The sequence below is a fragment of the Macrobrachium nipponense genome, chromosome 46, assembly GCF_015104395.2.
Source record: "Macrobrachium nipponense isolate FS-2020 chromosome 46, ASM1510439v2, whole genome shotgun sequence".
In the NCBI taxonomy this organism is placed as follows: Eukaryota; Metazoa; Arthropoda; class Malacostraca; order Decapoda; family Palaemonidae; genus Macrobrachium; species Macrobrachium nipponense.
In genome coordinates, this window is record NC_061106.1 from 6,012,773 (window position 1) to 6,023,781 (window position 11,009).

Sequence of the window (11,009 nt, forward strand, 5' to 3'; positions counted from 1 at the left end):
AACGGTGAACAATGGCCGTAGTTTTCGATTCTTTGAAACTTTTCCCGTAAAGAATACTTTCAGGATGTAAGAATTTTTGCGTTACATGTCAGCAGGGAATGTGGTACATGAATAATAATATCTCAAGATGTTTCACTCGCGATAGATTACTTTTTGTTCTCATTCGTTTACGAGCGCAAGATTTACAATGTTATTTCTATGTTCAAATAACTACTTAAGTTATGGCTGAGAGCTACAAAATAATCAGGCAAGGAGTAAAATGAAAATCTTTGAGATTTAACTGTGCAGACTTATAAACACAAGTTGAATATAGCCTTTTAGTTTTCATGTCATTACGCATAAAAACATGAAATATATACCTCTCAAAAATCAATATGTACTACACATGAAAGATTATAAGCAAAATCGTTCTTTATTTAAGCGACGTCGATTACTTTGATATTATGATGACTTAAAATAAGTGCGAGTCCGTATACTTTCAGACCTTACTAGTTCTGAGACTTGGTTATCAAAAATAAAAGGTAGTGAGTGATCAACAGCAATTATCCATATGAGTTATTTCCAGTTATCTCCTACGGAAATATTTGGTGATATTATAACTATATTACTTAGTATTTATTATTATAATAATTATATTATTATATTAAAATCTTATGTATACCGCTCATTTATATGACTATACCCTCAAAATTATATAAGGTTGGAGTGGAAAACTTAGGCCATGGGCCAAGCCCTGGGAGCTATGAGGTCATTCAGCGCTGGAAGAATAACTGAAGAGTAAAAAGGTTTTAAACGTGCAACATGAAAATACTTCGCAGCTGCACTTGAAACATTATTAGGAGAGGGTGGAAAAATAATGGAAAACAGAATATGCTAGTATATGTAAATATATATATATATATATATATATATATATCATATATATATATATAGTATATATATATATATATATATAAATATATATATATATATATATATATATATGTATATATAAATATATATATATATATATATATATATATATATATATATATTAATATGTTAATATATAAAAATATATATATATATATATATATATATTAAATATATATATATATATTATACCTATATATATATATATTATATATGCAATAAGATACATATGTCCTTTAGTATCCAATTCGCTCTGCCTCGGAATTAATATATCTTCATTCATGTTAACCGAAGGTGAATTTTTTAGTTGATAATAATTTCCTCCTTTCGTGGATTCGAACCAGGGAACAGAGGAGAATCAGGACTTCAGACTTGGTGGATACATTTGTAGCTTAATGCATGTATATGAATCATGGTGATGTGATAAAAATTCATATATACGTAAATACGCATACATAATCCTTTGCGTTACGTTCAAGATGATGACTATATAATGAGTATATATATATATATATATATATATATATATATATATATATATATATATATATATATACATATATATATATATATATATATATATATATAATTTATCTATATATATATACACAATATATATATATATATATATATATATATATATATATATATATATATATATATATATATATATTATATATATACATACACGCACCATGGTAATTTCGTGCCTTCATAAGCAATCTGGTGTTTGTGCAGTGGTTGTACATGCGTAAGCATACACATAAGGGATGAAGTTTTTGCAAAAACCTAAAAAGAATATAAATAGAAAAATTACGCTTGCTTCTTCAGCTGAAACTATTTAAGTCGACTGTGGAAGTCAAAATAGTGACTGAGACATCTATATGAGTTCGTCTTCTTTTTACAATAAATCGTTATACGCGTGTGGTATGTCCTTGTTTCCTTCCAACATTGGAGAACATACACACATATACGCAAAATTGAATATACGTTTCTATAATGAGATTGACACTATTTTTGCAAACACTAACTAATCTCTTTTCTATTATATGAAATTATATACCTCTTTTGACAATAAATATGAGCATTTCCGAGAACTCCGAGCAAATAAAAATATCATTAACTGACACTGACAGGGGGACCAATAGTGTTTCGTCATTCCGTTGTATATCAAAATCTTCATTCACTGGAAATGATTTTCATCATCTGACAGGTCATTTTTAATACCTAATTCGGATATTTTCTTCGCCCAGTTACATGTCATTGATTGATTGATTGATTCAATATATGTCAATAATTATCACTGACTTTGCATTTTCAGATAACTATCCTAATTTCTACACTTGCCTAATACAAAAACGCAGATAGATAAAAACGCTCATATGGGCAAGATTAAATTTCCACATTTTTTACAAACCAGGAAATCCCGTTGCTCTGCAGTTTACCTGTCAGAATTACTCCCTCCATGCAGAGGCACGGACGCTAAACTTTAGAAACCTGATGTTTTCCAGGGACGATTAATATCAGAAGTTGGAGACTCGGGAAATTAAAGCTGTAAGAATAATTACTAGGCTATTAAAGTAACGTTAATGTGTTCTCAAGAATTTTAAGTTACTTTGGCGCAGCGTGTGCTATGACTTGTCTCCACAACCAAATTTTAAAGGCGATTTCTGATTTTTTGGTTTAATAGCAAATCTGTTCAGACTTAGGATTTAAATCAGTTCCAGGGAACCGAATATAAATTTATACAGTGGACGGATGATTCCTAGTGCTCAAAGAGTAAATAATTCGACGACCGGATCAATAATAGTAATAACATCTCCTTTCATACGTTGAAAATAGCCCATGAGAGCGCATTAAGTCCAAGAGGTCCATGATAGCTGTAGTTAGGCGAAAACCGCAGGTAAACATTATGTGGGCTGATTTCTTTGGTCGGCATTGCCGTGACATTATCAGTTGCAAATGCAATATCCTGCATAATTTATTTATATATATTATAAACATATACTATATATATATATATATATATATATATATACTATATATTATACTATTCACACACATATATATCATATATATACGTGTATATAAGATATATATATATATATATATATATATATATATATATATATATATATATATATATATGTAGTAGCGGACTTTCAAACGGTTGTTTGTGCTGTTTAAGTATTTATTACTCTAAAGATTTGGGTGTCTTTTAAATGCTGTTTACCCTTAAACGAGCATTAAAATGGTTACTGTCTATTTGCTAGTGGTTGCTTCCAGGCTGTTTTTATATTTTAACGTTTAGTCTTTAGTAGCAAGGTCTGACTGACAGACCATAAGTGAATACGCTCTTGTTTTTAAATTAGGATAACTGTTTACATATAGTCGGGTGGACTTTGTGAGTGATATAATATTTACTGTATTAGTCACTATTAAGTTTTATTTTGTTGTGTCTATTTTATTCTTTACATTTTATATATTTTGTCTTTATTTTTCGTTATACCATAAGCAGTTCGTATTTTTGTCATTACTTTGTGCAGTTTTATTTGTCATTTATTTTGTGTTTTTTCTTCTTTGTAGACTTTACCGCAATAAAGAGAAGTGTAGAAGTGGGTTTCCTTGACTTGTGGAATCTCATCGTTGGCCAAATTATTATATATTATTATATTATATATATATATATATATATATATATATATATATGTATTACACGAATATGTATGCACGAATTTTTGTCACTTGGACATATGCAACTTTTCTTTATATTCACAAATGAGCAAAAATACCTTGGTGGCTATGGATCACTGCAAGAAGACATTTACACTTTATTCTTCGAATTATTGAATGTTTGCATACCGTTATTTCGCGCGGACTCAAGAATGTTTGTAGTAGATGATAGCTACATATTGAATAACTATCTGGTTCTTTGGAAGAACGACATTTTTAATGTATATATATTTTTTAAACATTCTAATGATCCACATTCATCTGACTGATAGCAAACGTTTTTAAGGTAATTTTTCTCTAATATTATGCAGGATATTGCATTTGCAACGGAAGTGATGTTTCGATAATTTCCCGGCAATGCCGACCAAAGAAATCAACTAACATAATATTTACCTGCGGTTTTCGCTCAAGCACATGGACCTCGCTATGAAATATCTTGGACTTATCTATATAATAATATATATATATATATTATATATATATATAATATATATATATATAGATATATATATATTATATAGTTATATCACTAATCTGCACGTGACTGTGCTTTAGTTCTAATTACAGAGATAGACACCCTGGAAAATGAATTATATATTAATGTCCCGAGATTTGAGCTTATGCCACTTCAGTTTCATACACAGATTGCTAAATGGGTAGGTCACTGTCTTTACTGTATAGAACCTAACGCCAGAGGTTGAAAACTTGCCCAGGGTAAGTGCATTCATGTAATTTTCTTTGCGGGTAAAGTATTCTCAAGGAAAAAGCGATTCTATATCATCGGGCATTTGTAGCTTCAGATCGAGAATTTCAGAAATTAATGAATAAGTGACCAACCTATCACACACACACATACATACACACACACACACACACACACACACACACACACACATATATATATATATATATATATTATAATATATTTGTCACCTAGACACAGATGACGTTTTTATATTTATTTACAAATGGTAATAAGCAAAAACTCAGGGAAAAACTTACACCCAAGAGAAATTATATTTTTAATATAATGTGTTTCATCACCAGCAGGATTCTAACCGTTGCCTGATTTAGAAACAGCACTATCAGTCATCAAAGTCAATGGCCGTGGTTGCTAATAGAAAAGGCAATGGTTTAAAACCTGCTGGTGACGAAGCAAATATCAACTAGAATACTACTTTGGAGTAAGTTATTCCCAATGTATCTCTCTCTCTCTCTCTCTCTCTTTCTCTCTCTCTCTCTCTATATATATATATATATACATAAATATATATATAATATATATATATATAGAAAAGTTAAACGCTGTATCCTTGTTCTAATATGTTGTAGGAAGCCCACTAAAATTTGGAAAAAATGGAAAATTTTTATTTAAGCTTTCGGAGAGTACATTCTCTCCCTCTTTCAGAAAGAGAAATAAAAGATTTTAGTGGACTTCCTACCAATATATATATATATATATATATATATATATATATATATATATATATATATAACATATATATATTTTAATACGCATATGGTAATATAGTATATGTGCACACATACATATGAATGAAATAGTTTCTTGCTGCGATGTTGGATAAAGGGTTTATAGGTCATGAAACCGTCGTTGAAAAGTCGCGGAAAACTTGCCACTAAGTTTTGCAAGTTGTTCAAGCAAAGTTACATTCAAAATCTACATCCTTCACTTGTTGTTGCGCCAACTTTTACGGGCAAAAAGACTGCTATCAAAAGGATTTTCATGTCTTGCGATTGACGATTCAACCGATGATTTCCTAAAAAAAAAGTTGTTAAGTCTCTCCAATGACATACATTCAGTCTTCATATTTGACTACTGGTTTACTTGTGTAAGGATAAATATTTCATTATACGTTTATTGCTCTCTTAAAGAATCTGTTCTTCAGTTTTTCTTTTTGCTAAAATTCCTGGCGCTGTCCATTGGCAATACTGGCCCCATATGATCGACGGTCCTTCCGATGCCTTTGTTTCCTTTGGGCTTCATTAGTCTGCATCCGTTCCGGCTCTTGCATATATTTGCCTTAAATTCAATGCACCTAACGTCGATGTATTTCAGATATTTCGGTTTCACGCATTTTCCTGCAAGATTATTTAAATTGCAGATTTAATATCTTATTCCCGTTGTAAAAGTTCATCTTTAAAACAATAATTGACAGGGTTTGATGCTGATATGCTAGGAGTCTTTCATTATTAATTTCGTTCTCTTCATAGGTAGCCGTTTCTCATTTAGCAATTCAATGAACCATTAAGAAGTGTTGTCAGTAACTCAATGTCGGGGTCTGCAACATCAAGAAAATTTCCTTTTTTTTCCTTTTCTTTTTTCTTTTTTTGAGACAAAAACAGCACCATCTTTTTTTTTTTTTTTTTTTTTTGTAGCATAAAAGCTGGCAACTCATTTAATCTATTATTTTAGCTTTATACTTCAGGGTACCATAAAATGATATCGAGGCAGTTCGTGGGGTCACTTAAGATCTTTCGGTGGAGGGGGTCCTCTGGGGGCAGGCTCGCAACAGTTGTTTTATATATATATATATAATTGTGATGTGTGGTATATATATATATATATATATGTGTGTGTGTATATATATATATATATATATATTATATATATATATATATATATATATGTATATATATATATATATGTGTGTGTGTGTGTGTGTGTGTGTTTGTGTATGTGTCTGTGTGTGTGTGTACCAAACATTCATTAGCCGAAAAACATTAAGTGCAGGACATTTATTTTATTCTTTTTTCTATCCTAGAATATCACATTAAATAACAAATTTCACATAAGATCTACTTCATGTTTTATATATATATAATGTTTCGAAAAAAAACATCATGTCAATTAAACCTCATATTTAGTCTTTCTATGCATTACATAAAGAAACGTTAAATTTTCTTAACAACATTATTACTATTGGGAAATGATTATAGGTTAAAATAATGTAAAGTCCTGAAAATTTCCGGTCCATTATCCATAACCTCTGCTCTTGGGATATGCCATGCCGAATAGGACAACCGCCAACAAAACTGTACTTTCGAGCGCACAAAGTTTGGAGGAATTCCTCGAGGTGAAGAAAACGCGTTCCTCTTCCTCCTCCTTTTCTGCGTCTGCCATTCACGTTTCGTGAGACTCAAGGAAAAGTTTCCAAACGAATCTTAGCTTCGCACCGTTCTTGAAAATCTTCAAATTTGACAAGATGGAAAATCATCGTGTCAATCTCCCGCTGCGTTCAACTTTAAAGCTTCACTAATCTATTTGACTGCACACGATTTAATTGTATTGAAGCATCACAGTTCATTGGATTCCAACCTTTCTGATTTCCCCTGCGAACTATGCCGAGTCGGATTTTGTAGCGAAGGCAAAACCGAAGTCACGCCAGGATGAGAAAAGGACGGTTTGCACTTCACGGTCACATGTCTACAGAGCGGAGTTCACCCCGTTACTGACACTACCGCTCGCACTGGGGGAGGACGTCACCGCTCTTTCCCCCTCCCTGGAAGAAGAACCTTCGACTCCCATTCACACACCCCCAACTCCTTTCCCAACCCGGATCCAGGCCAGCTTAGGTTCTACCGCTCCCCAGCCACCAATCTATCCCTCAGGCCTTTATTTCTCCTCTTCCATTTAACGTAATATCTCTTCCTCCTTTCTCTCCATTCTTTGGCGCTTTCTCTCTCTCTCTCTCTCTCTCTCTCTCTCTCTCTCTCTCTCTCAAAATACGCTTCTTCCCGGTCTGCTCTCAACTCGGCTAGGCTATCAGAAGAGGAATTTTCTTGCCCATCGGTTAAGTCCAGTTCACTATTGTATTATTGTTGAAAAATCTGTACTGTCTAAAATTAGTTTCCTAATTCCACACCTCAAAATCAAAACCTATCACCATACAGAAATACATATGTGAGATATATTATCTTGTCGTCCAATTGCAGTGGTTATGTGTAGCTGTTTTCTTGTGTCATAAGATGTTCGTCGGAACTCTTAATTCAATTCCTTCTTGTTAAGACAAGGAGAAAGTTTTTCCATTTCGCTGCCCTTTTTTAAAGGAGTAATATCGTCCATTCATGTGATATAAGGAGACTTTTCACAAAAATGTCCACCTATTATCTTTACGGTGATTTTCCGAGTAAACAAGTTTGATTATCATAAGCTATTACTTGAAAGAAGTAAGTTGGAGTAAACAATCCAAGCCGCTGCGATTTTCTGAGAATCATATTTCACCCTTCATCTGATTGTTTTTCGGGGAAACCTTCCAAAGAACGAATACACGAAAAATGGATTTTTTTTTTTATTATGACTCTCGGTTGAATTTCCAGCCTATCTCTGAGCACAGAAATGAAACATGATGGATATGCTAAAGAATGTATTGCTAGAAAATTACATGTATGACACCGACAAACTTCAAGAACAGTAATAGATCCCCAAAGAGTACAAAAATCAATGCTGTTGGCAAAAATAGCTATGGCACTAAACGTTTTAATATACTAGATAATTCTAATCTTTATTGATGAAAAATGTTTATCCAGCTATTAGTATTTGGGATATTTTAAGTGTCACTACAGAAACGAAGATGTCTTTCGTAGGTGTGTGGGAGACTAGAGAGGTACACGTGAATTACACAGTGCGAAAAGTTTTTGAATTTTACACAGGTATTTACAAAATATACAGAAACGGAGCAGAGCTGAGTCAGGAATTCATTTACGTGAAATGAAGGAACGTGAAACCTTGCAGTTAAAACTGACGCTCACTGTGAAGAAAATAAAGCGAGGTAAATAACGTGAATATACAAGGAAAAATTGCGTTTGCTAATGAATCTCGTTCACCCTCTTCCAGAATTTTGTGCTCATGGCAAATGGAAGTTTCACAACGGGAAAACTCCCTGCTGCATAAAGGAGATATTACAGAAGAAGAAGAAGAAGAAGAAGAAGAAGAAGAAGATGAGGAAGAAGAAGAAGAAAGGGTTATCAACAATTATGCATAACTGATGTTTGATCTGCTCCGATTTAGCGTAGCATCATCATCTACTTTTCTTCTCCCATCTCTTCCCTAAATATTAATAGTTAGTTTAATTGCAAAATATCCAAAACTTAGCCATGTCCTTTCTCTCCTTAGGTTACACTGTGGCTCCTCCCATCTTCCAATCAAATAACTGTGTAACTTCTTATCAATAGTCGTCGGTGTTAGCTGTGCAGCCTGAAGGACGCGGAAGGTTCATAAAACATGGGATTTCGTTTTCAAATACTTCAAGGAAGTGTATTTTAAGAGCACGTGGATCGACTAGCTTTCTTTGCAAAAATGCTGCCAAAATGACGACCTTTGATTGACATGACATCAATAATCTGGAATGCGGTATTTTATTTACACTTACAATTTGTCCGTGGAAGAAAAATGCCTTCTGGATGAACTACGTTAGAACGCAAAATAAGTTTTCTTGTCCCCAAAGGTCATAATGCAACATGGCATGACAAAGGAAGATACTGAGTGAATGGATTTGTCCATTGAATAGATGGATGGTGGAGTCGTTTTTCAAGCGAAAAGCAAAGAAATACAAAGATCCTTATTGGTAAGACTGAGGAGGCAATAAGTTGTTAGAAGGAATGATAAAAGCATTTGCAATATATGACTATCCTGAGTATTCAATGCTTGATGGAGATGGAACTTGACGGATAAGTAAAACATATCCATCCACTTCAAGAAATCGCAAGTCTAATCAAGAACAACAACCATTATTGCCACGATGAAACAACTGTGGCATTGCAGAAGGAGATTAATATTTAAAGGAATGTCGCCATGAGCAGGGAGTACAATCAGCGACGAGGACAATGCAGTACAATAATTTCAAACATTTTTCTATTTCCTAAACTGTTCGACAAGAGGAGGAATGACACTGGACATCAATTAAAAAAAAGAACAAAATGCACTAATGTCCTGAGAGCTATAACGAACGCTTCATGACTATCATGACTATTTACAGAACGTGATGGTAAAAATATCAAAATTTAGACGTTTCTACCTCTGGCTGCCATTGTCAGCCGATACTCATGAATAAGTAGTGGTTGTTTGTGACTGAAGCGGTGACAACATTACTCATCACTGTCAGAAAGGCGAATGTGAACCCACTCATAAGAATAAAATTTTCAAACAATAACCCTCACGGCAAAGTACATTAATATTACTTTTAGAAAATGTGCGCGAGTAGTATGTTGCAAGGTAGTTTTGAAAGTTCTTGTGGCAGAAATAGAGGTGGACTGGGTCATGAGAAATGAAGTCTAAGAAAGTAACCATAAAACAAAATGTACTGAGTAAAAAGAATATGCTATTGTGGGAGACTGTTCAGTGATGAATCAATAGATGGTCACTCAACTTTTCAGTGCGGTTGATTTGATCAATATATCATAAGTGTCTTTGAGAGACATAAGAAAAGTGGCGGAAACAAAATCTCTTCATATGTTATTTTAAGGAAGCCAAAGAACCTGCTGTAAGGTAAATAGGGATGGAAAATTATATTCGAATCAGAAGAACATACTATTTTGACATTTCCTTTAATGCGTATCTAAAAAGGATTTAGGTCTATATTTTCATGAGAAAATATAAGAAAAGACAAGTTTATATGAAAGACATTTCCTAATGAATATTTGATGAAAGCGTGTATGATGTTCTGAGATGATGATTCTCGGGCATTACACAACTGACTGGAGTTACGGGGACACAAGAACTGACTGAAGTAAAACAAAATGTATCGTAACAATGGAAGGTTAACATAGTTAATAAAAGATAGGAGTCAAGACAACGTTATTAACGGCAACATTCTCTCTTGAAAATTACTGTAAATTTACTGAGAAGTTATGAAGAGTGATTGAGCAATATTAGCTACTACTACTACTACTACTGCTGCTGCTGCTGGTATAAGTGATGGGAAAATGAGTGCAGAGTTGAGCTGCAGCTGGGAGGTAAATGAGTCAGCTGGGGAGATGATGATTATGAAGGGGAGAGTTGGAAAGATTTGAAGGAAAAGCTGCTTATGCCGGCAGTGCGCTGGAAAAAGAAAGCAGACGCTCTTCAAATCTACTGTACTTTCACTATTGTTATAAAAATGGAAAAAATCGAACGATACGACGGACGTTACGCAATAGCTTTCTAAGGAAATGCCAAGTAAACAATATCATTTTATGGAAAGGATCAACAGAATAAGGTGAATAAAACTGTGAAAATAGTTAATAGATAAAGATTAAATGATAGATGACCTACAAATCAGTCAAATACGCTGCGACAAACACGCACGATGCTTTTATATACCACTGAAACATCCCCCAAACTTACAATAAACGTATTATAAATATAG

At 33.2% G+C, this 11,009-nt stretch overlaps 1 long non-coding RNA gene across 1 annotated transcript in view; it reads right to left on the bottom strand.

The window, feature by feature from the left end:
• The window catches only part of LOC135214554 (uncharacterized), a 130,627-nt gene extending 122,039 nt beyond the window's left edge, over positions 1 to 8,588 (bottom strand). The window contains exon 1 of the long non-coding RNA XR_010314398.1: positions 6,983 to 8,588. This is a non-coding gene — a long non-coding RNA (uncharacterized LOC135214554). The remainder of the gene's footprint in view (positions 1 to 6,982) is intronic.
• Positions 8,589 to 11,009: the final 2,421 nt, after the last annotated feature.